Genomic DNA, 16693 nt, shown 5'->3' with positions numbered 1-16693 from the left:
AACCTCTTTCTTCTCCTGGCTTTGTTACTTAAAATCTAAGATATTAGGCAAATTTACTTAAATATTCTGAACTTCAGATCTTTATCTTAAAAGACAGCAGAAACACCTGCCTCCTTGGATGAGTTCTACCTCCACCTTCCCACCCCGTCTCCACTGCACTTCTGTCATCCAAACAGCTCCTTGTTGAGTGTTTTTCCTTGCTCTTCTACTGGTTTAATACTCTTTCTTTTGGACAGCATCTCTTCAGCAGTATCTATAAAAGGACAAGATCAATGGCACTTCATCTGCACTTCCCTGTTCTTCCCAGTAGTCATTCATTTCTAACACAAATCTGCTTTCTAGTTGAAAGAGTTAGTCAAAATCTAGACAGCTTGGAACTGTGTCAGAGCTTATTTCCAAGACAAGACTTTGCAACTCAAGTGACAATTAGTAAAGTAGTTTAGTTTTATCTCTAACTAAAAGTGCAGCCATTGACAAGATCTGGGAGGTAAAGTCTGGGAAGGGGCAGGCAGAGGTGTAGGGGGGCCTAAAAATACTCCCTGTGTCCTTAGAATCCAAAGACAGTGACTTCTTCTCTATGCCCAACCCAGGGGCCTAAGCCAGGAAATGAGGACAGAAAAGCAAGAGCACCGAAAGGCAGCAGTGGCATTTCCCCATGGCTCCCATACTGCACTGGGGCCACAAGAAGGCCGACACTTGTGCACACAGCATCACTGTGGCAGGTATTACTGATGGAGATATAAACAGTACAGGGGAAATTTAGCTCCTCTTTACATTGCATTCAACATCCCTGCAAAGGTTTATGAAGCTCCTGTATGACCCAATCTTGCCAGAAAGCATGGATGGCTCCATGGGTCCATGGCCCATGGGAATCTGCACGATAGCAGAGAGAGCGACCAGCAGTAGCAACAACCATCAAGGGCTCCACATGTCACATGGGAAGAGCACAGGGAGGGCAGGTACCTTCCTGTGTTAGCCAGGGCTCTCCAAGATACAGAACCGATAGGATAGGTATCTGTATCTATGTCTATCATAGAGATATACAGAGTAGAGACTGATTGATTTTAACTAACTGGCTCACATGATTGTGGAGGCTGGTAAGTCTGAAATCTGAGGGGTAGGCCAGCTGACTAGAAATTCAGGCAACGGTTGAAGCAACAGCATTGAGTCTAAAGTCAGTAGGGTAGGCAGGCAGGCTGGAAATTCGAGCAGGGTTTCTATGTTACAGTCATGAGATGGAATTCCTTCTCTGGGTAACCTCAGTTTTTTGTTCTTATGGCCTTCAGTCAATGCTATGAGGCCCACCCATTTATCAAGGATAATCTCCTTTACTTACAGCAAACCAAACGTAAATGTTAATCACATCTTCAAATACCTCCACAGTAACACCTAGACTAGTGTTTGACTAAACTGGGCACCACAGATTAGCCAAGTTGACACACAAGAATAAGCACCATACTTTCCAATCAGGGTTTTATTAGAGGTAAAACTGAGCTTCTTGTGATGAAAGATGCCTGAGCAAGAAGCCACAGCTTCAGAAGCCATAAAGAACTGATACTATACTCACGTTTGGTGTAGGAGTATCTGTGATTACAAGTTTAGTTCCACTTAGTCACTCTGTTCTTGGGATCAGGTGAGTTTTCAGACAGACTTGTGGAATCCAAGCTGTTGGTTAACAGAGGAGCTACACTGGCCCCACTTCAGCTGGGTGCAGTGGGTAGGAGGAGGCCCTCTGCTGGTTTTACAGTGCCATGAGCAGAGAAAAGCTAGGTGTCTGGATACATTGCACTAGCTACACAAATGTTTACTTACTAACAAAGATGTTCTCTATTAATTCATCTATTATGTATATTTATTAATGCTCTATTAAATAGACATGGAGAGATCACAGAGGAAGGAAGTATTCTGCCACTAAACTGACAAGGCCCCATCCCTCCAAGCATCACTTTGCCCAATTACTATAGATCTTTCTATGCCTTAGGTCTCTAGGCTTTATACGGACAGGTTGTTAAAGGGAGCAAATGTTCACTTTGCAAGGAGAAAGAAAAGATGGTTCCCACAAAATAAAGACTGGAAAACTTGATGTTCCTCCTCCACAAAACTCCAGAATGCATTGTTATATACGTTGTTTATGAAGTTTTGAGAGAGTGAGACAGAAGCAACCTCTGGAGATGAGACAAGCTCACCCCGAGTTAAGTCAGAACAAACAAAACACTTCCTTCTTGGGCCGCATGGCTAATCTCATGCAGTGTAGCAATACTGTAGACACTATACTTTTACAAGGTATTTGACAGCTCAGTCATGATACCTTTTTGGACAGTTTAGAGAAATGTAGGCCAGATAATAGTGTCAATTAGATGAACACATTGAGGGTACAAAAGATTGTTGAAGGGAACAATGTTGAACTGAAGAAAGAGCTAGGGACCAGATTCTTTCTCTATTAGCTCTGTTCTACTGAATTTTTATGTTATCAACAAATTTAATAAATGGGAGTCATGCCAATAAAATTTATAGATGCCACAGATCTTGGTGGGCTAACTAATCAACAAATATGGAATTAACATCCAAAATCATTCCAACAGCTCTGGCAACAAAGAAACAAACAAGAGAGGATGTAATAAGGAAAAATGTTAAAGTCATGCAGTTGCTTAAAGCTGCAGCTTAGCAAAAGTTCATGTGAAAAATTATCTAGGACTCTTCATCAATAGCAAGTTCAAGAAACTGAAAAAGGGCCTGTTTAATATGCATATGCACACATGGAAGTCTTTGGAAAAAGACTTTAGAAATAATTCAAGTCAAATTCCTCTTTTTACACAGAAAAACTGAGCATGAAATAATAGGAACACAATAACTGATAATAAAACTACATCTGGTATTTATGTATGTTTCATTGTAGACATCACAATCTTAAAAGAGTTTATTGTGGTCTTGATTTGCATTTCCCTGATAGGTGGTGATGTTGAACACCTTTTTCATTTACCCATTGGCTATCCAGATGTCTTCTTGGAGAAATGTCTATTCAATTCCTTTGACCATTTTTTAGTTGGGTCATTTCTGTCTTTTTGCTATTTAGGTATAGGAATTCCTCATATATTTAGTATATTATATGAGGAATTACCTTTTCAGATACATGGTTTGAAGATATTTTCCCCCATTTTGTTGGTCGCCTTTTTATTTTGTTTCTGGATTCCTTTGCTATGCAGAAGATTTTTAATTTGATGTAGTCCCACTTGTCTATTTTTGCTTTTATTGTCTAAATAACCATTGATAGATCAATAAAGAAATATGGTATATACATATGCTGGAATATTATTCAGCCTTAAGAAAAGAAGGAAATGATGCCATTTGGGACAAGGATGAGCCCAGAAGATGCCATGCTAAGTGAAATAAGTCAGACACAGAAGGATAAATACTACATGCTATCACTTATATGAGGAAGCAAAAACAATCAGATTCACAGAAGCAGAGAGCAGAACAGTGGTTGCCAGGGGCTGGAAGTAGGGTGAAACGTGGAGGTATTAGTCAAAGGGTACAATAGTTCATTTACACAGGATGCATAAGTCCTAGAGATCTACAGCTCAGCATAGTACCTATAGTAAGAATAGTGTATTGTTTACTGAAAATCACACTAAGAAGGTAGGTCTTATGTTGTGTTCTTATCACCAACAATAACAACAATAGCTGTAGATAAAGAAAAAGACAGTTATTATGCCGGCAAGGTTTATTTAAAGGATCGGAAGCTAGGTTGTGAGAAATCCAGAAACAATATAATGGCAAGTGGTTTTTTTAAATTTTAGCCTAGAATTTGGTAGAATAGCCTACAAGGGCATACTGTTAGAGGCAGCAGGGCAGCTGTATTCTTTCCAACACTAAAGGGCATAACTGGGACCTAAAAGTAGAAGTTATTAAAAGGAAAAGTTCAGGTTTAGCTTAAGAAAAACCTTTTGAACAACTAGAGCCACCCATTGATGGGAAAGCCCATGTCAGCAAGAACTGTGTTCTCATTTCCGCTACGGAGCTAAGCTGTAGACCCAAGACAGGGGCCGACATAGAGGGGATTCATAATTTAGGTCAAGACACTGCACTAGATAATCTCTACATTCTATTTCTAAGAATCTGTAATTTCACAGAATAGACACTTTTTCCCCTAATCTTATATCCCATTTTGAGGGACTAAAGCTTGATTTAATACCTGTAATATTAGAGAACTTATGATCCTAATCAGTAGCTAGTATGTCTTATACACTCCCTATGTGCCAAGATATATGGCAAACAGTAGAACAATCATGCCTTAGACGCCCAAATACCGAGTGATTAGCAAATTTGAAAAGATGACATTTTCTTTTTGTTAAACCTTTGATCACATATAAAGGCAATACTCTCATTATTATCAAATATTTTCTTAGTGTTTTATAATCTTTTTGTTCATTTATTTAAATAAATCCAGAAATACAAGGATAACAAGTGAACATTTACTAATAAATCTACTTTTATAAATATATTACACTGGAAGTAAAAACCCTATTAAATAATATAGCACCAATCCACCTAATTTAAATCATTTTATTACACAAACTGATTTTTAAATTACATTGGTTTCTCACCTGTTCTTTCTACTAAAATCTTATATTATTTAGCTTTTATGGTGGTAAAAACTGAAGCAGTCATTATGCATTTGGAAAAATCCATAGACTTGCACAACACAGAGTAAATCCTAATGTAAAATGTGGACTTCAGTGTAAAACAATGAATCCACATTGCTTCATTAATGGTCACAAACGTACCACGCCAACGCAGTGCATTAATGATAGACGATAGGGTGCAGGGATTATATGGGAACTCTCCCTACTTCTGTTCGATTTTTCTGTAAACCTAAAACTGCTCTAAGACATAAAGTCTTTTAATTCTTTTTTTAATTGAAGCAGACTGTCATCAGCGCTCTTTATTTACCCTTGGGCCATGCCTCCAAAGGGGTCTGTGACCCTACATTCATAATTGTTCACAAATACCTATCCACAGAGATATAGAGATACTAGAGGTAGAAAGGAATAGCTTTCATTTATCTCAGGAATTGTCCCAATGTGTGGCACTGTCACAGTCTGGAAGTTTAACTTTACCCAATTTAATGGGAGACCAGGTGTCCTTAGTGTATCTCAAGGACAGTGGGATAGTTGTTCCACGGATAAGAATTATATATGTATTTGGATTATCTGATGCCTTTTCCTGAAATGATCTCCGCCTTTTAACTCTTCAAGCCATCTGACTGGAGGTTATATTAAGCCAGCCCAACTAGTCATGCCCTTTGGATGAGTGGAAGTAGCCATCCCCGTTCTGGGAGTGCCTCTCACGTGTAGGGAGCTGTGCTGAGTCCTGGGAACACAGCTGTGTCTAAGGCAGACAGAGCTCCTATCCTTAGCAGAGAATGCAGACATTAACCAAATCTGATAATAAATGACAACCCTATGTTTATCACATTCATAATGTGCACACCACGAATATTGGTTGAAAGAATAAATGAATGAATTTAATTCATTAAGAAAATAACCTGAACTCAGTTCCCCTTTTTCTCTATTCCACCAAGAGCTTACTAGGCAAGCACAACACCATAGACAGAAAAACATGCATCTTCAACCTTCTAAATTGAATATCTTTAAAATATTGTTATAATTATTCATTTGATATCACAAGATTCAAATAAGCTCTTTTTTTTAATAATAGTATTTTCTCTAGTTAGACAGCAACTCCAACTGACTAAATGATTATTTTGGTCAGAGCATTTTAGGAAGGCTGAAAACATGCTCACATGTGTTGGGTATTTAAATGTGCTGATCAAACCCTCAGGTGTCGATCCAGAGAGGTAGTGAGTGAATGCTCCCTTTCAGTCCTATCAGCAGGAAAGGCAGCAATAAGCACCCTGCTCAGGGACATCAAAAGGCAGGGTTTCTTCCTCCAGCTATGTTCAGCTATCCAGGTGAAGCTGAGAGTTGGATGTGCACAGGGAGGGAGCTGAAGGTGTAAGCAAGGGAGTGATTAAAATGATGGAATGAATCCAAGCTGCGCAAGAAGGGAAATGACATACATGAGGCCTCTTCAGAATAGCACTTAAACACAGGAGATGATGCTTCAATAATCTTTGCTTCTCAAAGGAGGAGTTCAGAGAGCCAGAGAGCATGTAATGGGGTTTCTAATCAAGAGGCAATAATGGGAAGGTCGTTTCTTACCTCTCGCCTTTACTCTCTCAAGTATCTCTCTAGCCCCCTTTATTAACATTGCAAGTCTAGATCCTGCAGTTTAGAGTGCAGCATAAGAATAGAGCTTTTTTAGCTTCCCAGGGATTAATCAATATTCCTTTCACTTAATCTCTTTCGACCTTCAAAAGTAACCCTTGTTGGTGACTTGCACTCTCATGTATGTGAAAGATGTTGAATTACCAGATTTGATCATAATGTTATTTCTATCTATTTCTGTCTAGCTAAACACTGCTATCCTATTTCCAAAATTAACACAAAAAGCAGATTCTTATTCTTATAATGAAAATAGGTCCTTAGCAGGGAAATGAAACTCAATAGATACAAGTAAAATAAAAACCAGTACTGATTTTATTCCCAGCTTATTCTTAACCCAATTACAATGTAAGGGAGATCTCACCACTTCTGACTGTGGCACATGCTGGAGGCCTGGAGGAAGGCAGGCAGCACCTGGTAACCCACCTGTCCCAGAAGTCCCTCCCAACACTTTGACATCAATCTCAGGTGGCCACATCCACTGCAGTGGCATAACCAGGGAGGGGAGATGGGAACAATCTACCTGGAGGACTATCAGGCAATGAACAGCAACACCACCAGCAGCTTCAGCGACACATACATCTATCCAGACAGTGGGACATCTGCTTAGTCTCAAGACGTGTTAAAGACAAGAGAAAGTTCCTTATATTCATATCTGTCATTTTGTCAGAGGATCCCATGAGCTATTCTTATGCCAATTTTCTCTTTACAAATCTGACATTCTCCTCCTTACCAGCCCCACTTCTCCCTAAACTCTAAGCCTCCATAAAATAGAGTCCATTTCATTTCCTTTTTATTTATTTATTTCTTTATTTTGGTATTATTAATATACAATCACATGAGCAATATTGGAATGAATCCAAGCTGCTCAAGAAGGGAAATGACATACGTGAGGCCTCTCGTATTGTAGTTACTAGACTCCCCCATTATCAAGTCCCCACCATATACCCCATTACAGTCACTGTCCATCAGTGTAGTAAGATGCTATAGAATCACTACTTGTCTTCTCTGTGTTATACTGCCTTCCCCGTGACCCCCCCCTACATTATGTATGCTAATCATAATGCTCCTTACTCCCCTTATCCCTCCCTTCCCACCCATCCTCCCCAGTCCCTTTCCCTTTGGCAACTGTTAGTCCATTCTTGGGTTCTGTGAGTCTGCTGCTGTTTTGTTCCTTCAGTTTTTGCTTTGTTCTTATGCTCTACAGATGAGTGAAATCATTTGGTACTTGTCTTTTTCTGCCTGGCTTATTTCACTGAGCATAATACCCTCTAGCTCTATCCATGTTGTTGCAAATGGTAGGATTTATTTTCTTATGGCTGAATAATATTCCATTGTATGTATGTACCACATCTTCTTTATTCATTCATCTACTGATGGACACTTGGGTTGCTTCCAATTCTTGGCTATTGTAAATAGTGCTGCAATAAACATAGGGGTGCATATGTCTTTTTGAAACTGGGATCCTACATTCTTAGGGTAAATTCCTAGGAGTGGACATTTCATTTCCTTTTGCATCTGAAATAAATGAGTTTGTCTAGTAAAACTTTGTTCAGTGAACAAATGAATAAATGAATCAGTGAATGAAGGACTAAACTGGGGGTGAATCTGACAAAGGAAGTTAGTAAATATATCCCAAGCATCTAATCTGCCTGGTTGGTTAATTCTTAAATCATCATTTATTTAGTCATCTATTATTTCCTGCTTCCTCATATATTTTTACCCACTGAGGAAATAAAATTTTAAAGTTTTGATATTTAGAGTTGCTCAATTTAAAGTCAGATGCACTGGTAAAATGTATAAATCTTTTGTCAAAAGGGCCTAATGGACATAAATATAAGGGTGGTTTCTATTCTCTTCATCTTCAGAACTGTTTGCTATGCATACACAAGCAATGAGTGGGGGGAATCCTTCCAGGAATGCCCAACAAACAGGGATCTCTACAATGTTTCTCAAAGGCATTAGCATGAGGCTATAAACAGATTCCATACATTGTCCCTCTTCATAGATATACAGCATCTCATTAATAATACCTTTGGTGGTTATTGACACATTAGTAACTTAGAACTCTGTACTTTTTATTATCTCACATGCAAAATTGTTTTGATACTCCAATATGTCACCTTTTTAGAGAGAAATTATGGGCATGTCAGCCACCTTTTTAATAAGATTTTGACCCTGTAGCTTCCTTCAATTAATAAGCATTAACACCGATAGAGGTATTGACAGTCTAGTTTTCTGAAATGTGGTGTGGGAGAACACTATAGAAAGCAAGCGTAAATTTCACTTTCTACAAAGTGTTGAATGCTTCGTCAACCATGTTCAAGGTACTCTGTGGTTATAATGATGAGTAAACATTCATTAGAAGTTGTGAAGTTGTATCTGGTGTTTAGTAAACCTGGAGATGAAGAACTAAGTTGTTTTTGACAGCACACATTGCTTTTGCGGCTGTTGTTTCATATGTGATGGAGAAAGTGTACCACCTCGTGGTAAAAGGTGCCAGCTGCACCCACCAGGGAGCCCACTGGGAGTCTTCCCGGAAATTACTTCAACGGCATTTTTTTAAATGCATTTCAGGCATTTAAAATGCTGGCATTTTTTATTCCTGAGATAGGTGTTTATCGTGTCAATTACAAACTTGAGTCAAATTTTATGTATTTGAACATTTCCAGGTAAAATGTATCCAATAATCAATAAATCTAAGAATTTTTTAGAAGACCCTAAACTTTCCAAACTTTCACAAATACCCAAAATATGTATGGTAAAAAAACATGCAGGTCAAAGTAGCATATTTCTCAGATGACCTGAGATTTTTCTTAGCAATTATCTAATTCTAACCCATTTAAGGAAAAAAGTGTTGCTTTCTTAATGAAGAAGTTACTATTTCACTGAGAATATTTGAAGAACTTGGAAGTACTCTGAAATTCTCTTCTCTTCCAATGATGGATGCCATAAACATAATACAGTATTTTATACACTGTGCAATATATTAATAATTATTACAATTTTTTATAGTGGAAGATAATTTTAATTATGTAGTTTATAGCTTGGTTGCCATTGATAGAGGAAAGGAGAAATAATTGAGAAAATTATGGATAATCATTTGTACATATTTTGGTTCCTAAATTAAATGTAATTTCAACTAAAATTTTATTCCCTTAGTGAGAGATGACATTATATGTGTGTCATCTGTCCTGGAGACCCTAATATGAAAAGACAAAATTGTGATATTCAAATGGCATCATTTTGATTTTATTCCCCAGTCTCCTTTTTCTAGTAGCAGCTATCACACACACGCGCACGCCTGTGTGTGCACGCAAGCCAGGTTGATCACTATATTCCAACCCTTAGCCTTTGGGATTGTTCTAAGGTTGTCCAATCAAAGTGCAGCTTCCAGCAGTAATATCTTGAACCAGAGCTGACAAGCAAGTTCCTTCTTTCCCCTTTGGTGAACAGCTGTAAGGGGCCATGCTCCAACCGGAGAAAGCTTACTGCAGCAGAGAATGAAGTCAAACAGGAGAGGAGGAGGAGCCCTTAAGGCATGAAGGGTCTCTTGTTCTGGTTGCCGAGGTCCCTGACTCTGTTTCCTGTCCCTGTTTCTCCTCCTATAAAGCTCTTTGAGACAAAATCTACTTTGAGTTATGTTTCTGCAACCTAAAGAGAACTGACTCATACTGCATTTTTAATATAAGGCATAGCTCTGATCATGCTACCAGCCTGGACAGAAAATCTGCATTGCTCTCCATTGTTTGAAAAATAATCTTCAAGCTGTTTCGGATTTGTGATTCGCTCTAATCTAGCTATCCAGCCTTACCTCACTCATTCTAGTGAAACTGAATTAATCTTTATTTCTTCAAAACACCTACTACTTTCTCTTATTTATTCTGCCTCATGAAAATTATTTTATACTACCAGCCACTCCAGTATCTACCATCTGAAATTGTATCCACTTTTCAAGATCAACCTCAAATGATTCATCTTCCATAAATCCGTCCTCATTACTCCATGAATTAGGTAAGGTTTGGTTCAACTGCCTATAAATGAAAATCTAAAATTACAGAGCCTTAAAGGGAGAAATGTAATTCTTGATCAATGTAAAAGAAGCCTGGAGACATGCATTCCGGGCTGTGGTAGCAACAATATGGACATCAGTGTGTTAGTGTTCTGTGCTGCATAACAAATTAGCATGATCTTAACAGCCTTCAGCAACACACATTTATTACCTCACAGTTCCTGTGGGTGAGGAGATTGGCGATGGCTTAGCTGGGTGGTCTCACATGGCTGAAATCAAAGAGTTAGCTGGCTTGCATTCTTATCTGGAGACCAGGAGAAAAATCCACTTCCAAGCTCCTTCAGAACTGAATTCTTAGCAAAATTAATTTCCTTGTGGCTGTCAAATCTGTGGAGCAAGGCCAACTCCAGAAGGCCAGCAACAGAGAAAAAGTCCCTGCTGCTTAGAGCCTCCAGACAGGGATCGGGAGGCATCGGCCTCTTCTAAAGGCTCATCTGACCAGGTCAGTCCTACCCAGATTTATTCCCTTTGAACGAATTTCAAATCAACAGATTAGGGGCTTATTAATTATGTCTCCAAACTTCTTTCATCCTTGCATATAATGAAATATAACCATGGGAGTGATATCCCAACTCCTTTGCCATATTCTCTTGACTAGAAGAAGGAAGTCACAGGTTTCATTCTAACTCAATGAGAGAAGATTCTGGAAGGGAATGACTCACTGGGGGTCCCTATTAGTGTGTGTTCATAACATCAAGGACCAGGTCCTTTATTTTTCCTGCTCTACCCTGTCACTGATTTCCATCCTCAAGTTCCCTTCATGGTCCAAGAAGGCAGCTAGGGCTCTAACCATCAGGTCCACCTACCAGACTTCAGGAAAGAGCAAAGAAGGAGAGAAAGGGGCGTTCCTCCCAGCTGGGAGAGTTGCCTGTAAACGGACCTTGCAGAAGTCCCACACAACATGTTCACTGAAATCTCTGTAGCCTCAGGTGTAGGCAATAAGGAGATGCATTATCTGTGAAGAAGTTATTAAGAAGCGATAAAACTAACTTAGAGTCAGTCTGCGTTTTATTATCACCATCCACAGGCAATTCCACACCTTTCAGTGATAGGATACTCCTCCCCAAAAAGTATTATGTTGTTTGTCTAAATTCCAAACACTTGTTGTGATTACTGTTGAGTTTTAGTAATATATGTGGAAGTTTCAAATGAGTCCGCTTATATTACTTATCCTCTCATAACATGGTATATTGTACTTGGAAATCAATTTTAAAAACTCCCCACTTAGCTCCCCACACATGAGAACTCGCCCATTTCAAGAGTATGCTCATAACGGTTTGGAATCTTCCAAGTTCCCTTCAGGCACAATTTGTGCCTCCAGCTCCAGGGGAATCACGTATTTCTGCATTTAAATAGCAGATTCCAAGTAAACAATGATAGTACAGGAAAGAAACAGAGGTTGAATTACTTCAATTCTTTCATTCTTTGTAACTGCTTAGCATTGGTATTCTGTGTTTAAATTTAAACAGCAAAACAGAGCCAGCTGTGGAATGTCCTATTTATTTCATGACTGCAAATTTAAACTTATACATGAAATATTTTGCTTCATGTTGATAATTTTTAAATTAAAATATTTTCTTCTTTTTTAATTGTTAGTGACTTTTAAACTGAAGTACAAATTCAGAAAACAAACATCAATAGTCAATAGTTGCCTGCTTTGTACAGATGTTTTAGTTTCATTAAACTTTACATAACTTTTATTAACTTTATTAGTTGCTGTGATATTGTTCATTACTATGAAAGATGATTAGGCAGACATAATTTATATTTTTCTTCCTCTTTCTTTAGCCCTGACATATCTATGGAGCTCAATGACCTTGGAATATCTTTGTATAAAATAAATGAGTATAATAAGTAACTAGAGATGAAACTAGCATGCTTTGTTGAACCCTGCTTTGAGATGGAGAAAGAGACCTCACTTCCTGTGCTTCTGAGATGAAAGAGAGACGGAACCTTGCCCTGTCCCTCTGTTCTCAGGTTTCTCAACCAGGTATTGACAGCAGGCTGTGTCCAGTCTGAATAATTTGACCGTGAGAGGACCATCTCCCTATACACAGGTGAGCTTTACCAGTAATGAGTAAAAACGAGGTCATTCTTCACTCACTAATAAATTGGGTGAGTGAGGAAGAAAAACTGAAAAACAAAAATCTTGAAAGTGGGAAATAAACTTTCAGTTATTTTTAATGGACAGAAAATTGCTGGCATTTAAAGAACTTGACACTTTTTTCCCCCTTTGCTCAGCATTAGTTTGGAGGCATTCAGGCTAAACCTTTTATCAGTGTCCAAGTGATCCATGTATTGCGTTGAGACATTCAAACAATGAAGTCTCACCTCCTTTAGAATAAGCAGGCTACGTTAACCAGGGGGGAAGGGAGTTGCACAAAAATCCTATCCTGGAAATTCTTTTCTCAGAATACACAAGTTGGAACCTCAGTAGCCTGGAACCTCAGTCTCAACAGAGTTGCCAGTAGAGCAAAACCCATACTATCTCCCAAATCCAATAATGAAATGTTATTAAATGCATTATCATACCTCCCTTTGTAACAAAGAACATCAAATTATCATCAGATCTTTCTGGCCAGGCAACACACATCTCCCTCTCCTTCTGGACCTGCAGAAGTCAGCACCACAGGGACACTTCCAGGAGAGGCCGGGAGCCATGGAGGTAACAGTACCGGTTTGTGATTTTATGCAGTTTGGTTTTCCCAGATGCCTCCTCAATTAAGCTGGAGGGACGGTGGGGGCGGGGCAGAAACAGAAGTTGCTTGAGCCCACTGGGTTGGGGTTGAACACAGGAGGCTCAGCCCTCTGCTTAGACATACATGATAAAGAAAAATCCTGGGACTCTGGCTGTGACAGGATGGGGTCAATGTGTAGGCACTTGCACACGCAATACTTGGTTATTTCATTGTGCAAGAAAACATGGAGTGTGCATTTCAAAACTAAGTTGTTTTTATTTTGAACCTATGTTAATAGAAACTAAATGCTATTTATTAAATGTTATTCTTAGTAATACTGTTATTTACTAATGTCATCTATTAAATGATTGTTATTTAACAATATAAATAATATACACTGAATACATGTTATTTATTAATAATACATTCAATTTTAAAATTAAGCATCAAACCTCCAATATGTTAAATAGAAATAATTAAGTCAAATTCAAGTGGAAAAAGGATAAAGGGGTACATTCTGGAGTTCCCATTTACAAAAGTGAGGCTAGGATATGTAGGTTAACTTTAACCACCACACCCTTTCCACACAGCGGGCAGGGGAGGGAGTGGACAGGTCGCCTGGAAAGTCTCTGGTGCTTTTGACCCCACTGCTCTGCCAGTGACCCTCCAGGCCCGACATCAGTCATTCGGCAGCTCATTCCGCAGACCCTGCCCGCACCTGCTCCCATAGGCTGAGTTCTGGATATGCTTCTGACCCACCTCCAAGTTCTCTGAGCCACCAGATACACAGTCCAAGTTGACCCCAGCAGAGAAAAATAAGCCAATCAAAATAGAGGAGTCTAGTGGCTTTGCCTCCCAGTTCCTTCTAGGATTTTCAGAACGGTTCTCACTCCTGCAGACTCCCCATAAACACTAAGCCGTTGATTCTGCAGCAGAGGCTCCCAAGACTCCAACTTGAGAAAATCTGACCTTTTAAACAACCTGAACATTCAGAGATCTTTCTGATACAATAAAACAATGCTATCGTGACAGGCTTAGGTCATTGAATATGTAACACCAATTTTGTTTTTTGTTTTTTTTTAACACCGAAGTAAGTGGGGAAGGCAAGGATGAAAAACATGAGAGGCCACCCAGCGAGGCTGCCCGTGGATAAAGCACGGCTGGTGAAGCCCAAAGACTAAATCAGAAGCTGCGACTCCACAATGCAAGTTTAAATGGTTTACTCCATGAGAAACAGAGAGCCCTGAGGAAGAAAAAGCAACTTTGGAGAATTGTGAAAATGGTCCATAAAACCAAATGAAAGAGGGGCTCAAAGAATAAATTCAAGCAAAAAAAAAACACAAAACGTTTTAAGCACACAAAATTTTTTAATATAGTATTCAACACCCCTATTCTCTTGGTCTCTCTCTCTCTCACATACACATGTTTTTCTCCTTTGCAATGGTAACAATCCACGTCAGGAGAGAAGTCTCTAAGTGGATGTCCTTCCTCCTTCAGGGGCCAAATTGTAAACCTGGCATTTGCCTCGGGCTGGGATGCTGAGTCTGTGCCCAGTCCAGAGACCAACCGCCAGACTTCTCTCCCTGGTTCCATCTTCTTTCTGCCTTCTCAGCTGGTCACCCCTCGGCCTTGTGCCTGTTGGCTTTTCTCTATCTTCCAGAATCCCAGATGTTCCTTCTCTACTGACTTCTTCCTTGGCCACAATAGAGTCACTGTCTCCCTTAATAAAATACCCTCAAGTCTCCCTGCATCTCCCCCTATTTCACATCACAAAGACGCCTCCCAAATCACCGTATGCAAACGGCCACCAACACTGTGACACTCCCACTGTCATCACTGCAATCTGGCTCCTACCCCCATTACTACCCTGAAAATGCTTTGATGAAGGTGTGCAAAGGCCTTCTCGTTGCCAAATGTGATTTCTTCTCTAATCCTCAGCTTCCCCCAAACTAGCTCCCTCCCATCCAGAGGACGGGAACACCACTTTGGTGCAGTAGGTGGCACTGCCTCCCCTGGGCTGCTCAGTCAGGGTCACCCAGCCACCCCAGAGCCGTCCTTAGGGAGGCACTGCTGCCTCCCAGCCCACTGCTGCTTCTCCCCTTGAGTCACCCTCAGCCATGCCCAACTGCCCACCTCTGCCTGCACTTCCCTTGGCCACTAATGCCTTTACCCCTTTGTTCCACCGAGCAAGTTTCTACTCATCCTTTTCTCTCAAGGCCTTAATGAAATATCACCTCCCCTGTGACGCCTACTCAAGCCCTCCCAGCAGATTGTCATCCCTACTTCAGCAGCTCCTAAGCACTCCTTATCAGTTCCCTCTGTTGCGCTGTACTAACACTTTATGTCCATTCATTTATTTCTTCAAAAAATATTTTTTGATTATCCACTATGGATCAGACACTGTACCTGGCTCTGGAAACAGAAAGATGCATGGAATCTGCTGCCAAGAAGCTGGCAAGCTAGCGGGGAGACCGGAGTATGATTACAGGGTGCTATGCAAAGGATGGACAAGGATGTGCAAGGGAGTGTCAGGGAAGAGCAGAGGAGGCAGGAATTGCCACGCCTGGGGGAGGTAGGCTGAGAGGCTTAAGCAGAAGTGGAAATGCCTGAAATGAGAATGAACAGTCAACACCGTGAGGGAAAGAAAAGAATTTCTGGGAAGAAGGGACAGTGGAAAGGCCCATGAGTTATGTGCACATGGAGCTGGGTGTTTAGGGGGAACTCCGAAAGGCTGGTAAAAGGTAAAGCTGGGGAGAGAGAAGAGATCAGAACACTGGCATGCTTTGATTTTATCCAGGCTGAGATTAGTTAGGAATCACCCTGGTAGCATCAAAAAATTATAAATCTTTAGTCTGCACCCCCAGAGTGTTCATCTAATAGGTCTGGACAAGGACCTGACACCTTCCATTTTAGCAAATGCCCAGGTGGCGCTGATGATATGCCCAAGAACCACATTTTTTTTTAAATTTTGGTATCATTAATGTACAATTACATGAGCAACATTATGGTTACTAGACTCCCCCCATTATCAAGTTCCCACCACATACCCCATTACAGTCAATGTCCATCAGCAGAGTAAGATGCTATAGAATCACTTCTTGTCTTTGTGCTGTACTGCCTTCCCCATGCCCATCTTACACACATTATGTCTGATAATCTTAATGCCCCTTTTTCCCCCTTCCCACCCATCCTCCCCAGTCCCTTTCCCTTTCGTAACTGTTAGTCCATTTTTGGGTTCTGTGATTCTGCTGCTGTTTTGTTCCTTCACTTTTTGCTTTGCTCTTATACTCTATAGATGAGTGAAATAATTTGATACTTGCCTTTCTCCACCTGGCTAATTTGACTGAGCATAATATCCTCTAGCTCCATCCATGTTGTTGCAAATGGTAGGATTTGTTTTCTTCTTATGGCTGAATAATATTCCATTGTGTATATGTACCACATCTTCTTTATCCATTCATCTACTGATGGGGACACTTAGGTTGCTTCCATTTCTTGGCTATTATAAATAGTGCTGCAATAAGCATAGCGGTGCATATGTCTTTTTCAAACTGGGCTCCTGTATTCTTAGGGTAAATTCCTAGGAGTGGAATTCCTGGGTCAAATGGTATTTCTAATTTTAGTTTTTTTGAGGAACCTCCATACTGCTTTCCACAATG

At 40.0% G+C, this 16693-nt stretch overlaps 1 long non-coding RNA gene across 1 annotated transcript; it reads left to right on the top strand.

Annotated features, from left to right (window-relative positions):
* The first annotated feature begins 11712 nt into the window (after positions 1–11712).
* On the top strand, positions 11713–14383 carry LOC140843363 (uncharacterized). Its single transcript, XR_012121044.1, has 3 exons — positions 11713–12413; positions 12925–13021; positions 14126–14383. It is a non-coding gene; the product is annotated as an uncharacterized lncRNA (long non-coding RNA).
* Positions 14384–16693: the final 2310 nt, after the last annotated feature.

This window comes from Manis javanica, chromosome 9 (assembly GCF_040802235.1).
Source record: "Manis javanica isolate MJ-LG chromosome 9, MJ_LKY, whole genome shotgun sequence".
Taxonomy (NCBI): Eukaryota; Metazoa; Chordata; class Mammalia; order Pholidota; family Manidae; genus Manis; species Manis javanica.
This window is presented reverse-complemented; position numbering and strand designations above follow the sequence as displayed.